Source organism: Marmota monax, unplaced genomic scaffold (genome assembly GCF_021218885.2).
Source record: "Marmota monax isolate L192 unplaced genomic scaffold, Marmota_monax_Labrador192_F-V1.1 WCK01_AAM20220418_F8-fsc00057, whole genome shotgun sequence".
Classification (NCBI taxonomy): domain Eukaryota; kingdom Metazoa; phylum Chordata; class Mammalia; order Rodentia; family Sciuridae; genus Marmota; species Marmota monax.
In genome coordinates this window covers 3,214,437-3,215,842 of record NW_026693933.1, presented here as the reverse complement: position 1 = coordinate 3,215,842, position 1,406 = coordinate 3,214,437, and positions in this window count along the sequence as shown.

Genomic DNA, 1,406 nt, shown 5'->3' with positions numbered 1-1,406 from the left:
GAACCAACTTAGATGCCCTTCAATAGATGAATGGATTAAAAAAATGTGGCATTTATACACAATGGAGTATTACTCAGCACTAAAAAATGACAAAATCATGGAATTTGCAGGGAAATGGATGGCATTAGAGCAGATTATGCTAAGTGAAGCTAGCCAATCCCTAAAAAACAAATGCCAAATATCTTCTTTGATATAAGGAGAGCAACTAAAAACAGAGCAGGGAGGAAGAGCATGAGAAAAAGATTAACATTAAATAGGGACGAGAGGTGGGAGGGAAAGGGAGAGAGAAGGGAAATTGCATGGAAATGGAAGGAGACCCTCATTGTTATACAAAATTACATATCAGAGGATGTGAGGGGAAAGGGAAAAAAAATCAAGGGAGAGAAATTAATTATAGTAGATGGGGTAGAGAGAGAAGATGGGAGGGGAGGGGAGGGGGGATAGTAGAGGATAGGAAAGATAGCCGAATACAACAGTCACTAGTATGGCAATATGTAAAAACATGGATGTGTAACCCATGTGATTCTGCAATCTGTATATGGGGTAAAAATGGGAGTTCCTAACCCACTTGAATCAAATGTATGAAATATGATATGTCAAGAGCTTTGTAATGTTTTGAACAACCAATTAAAAAAAATTAGCCAATTGCTTAGATCGTGACGCCAACTTCCTCTTATCAGAGCAAGGTGCAGTTGCTGCAGTTAGGGATTAAAAACAGGTGGACTGAGTAGGGTGTGGTGGTGAAGCCAGATTTAATGTTAGGTAGTCAGTGTAGTTAGGTAAATCAGGTCTAATATCGAGTGAGATCTAAAATGGAGGCCATGTTGAGAATGAATTCCGCGAAAAGTTGAACAACTCTTTGAATGTTAATGAAGTCCGGGAAAAGCCCAAGGCCAGAGCCCATCCCAAAGAAGTGTTAATGAACAGCCCCCAGCAAACTTGAAGATGCTGACTCAGAAGTCCTTCCTGCCCAGATTACTTGTTTGGCCCACCCCTTGGGTTTCCCACCTACATTCCATCACTGAAAGAACTATAAAAAGGGGAAACAACCGCACTTCCACGGATTCCATCTCTTGGGTCCCCTTCTTCCTCCGGGAGAAGTCTTTTCTGCTGTCCTTTAATAAAGCTTCTATTTTCCACTCTGACTTTGCCTCGGTGTGCTTCTCTGGTGTTATACTTCAACATTGGGGAAGCAAGGACTCGTCACCGGTCAGAAGCGGTAACAGTGGTACACACCTGTAATGCCAGCAGCTCAGTAGGCTGAGGCAGGAGGATTGTGAATTCAAAGCCAGCTACAGCAATGGCAAGGTGCTAAGCAGCTAAGTGAGACTCTGTCTCTAAATAAAATACAAAATAGGGCTGGGGATGTGGCTCAATAGTCAAATGCCTCTGGGTTCAATCCCCAG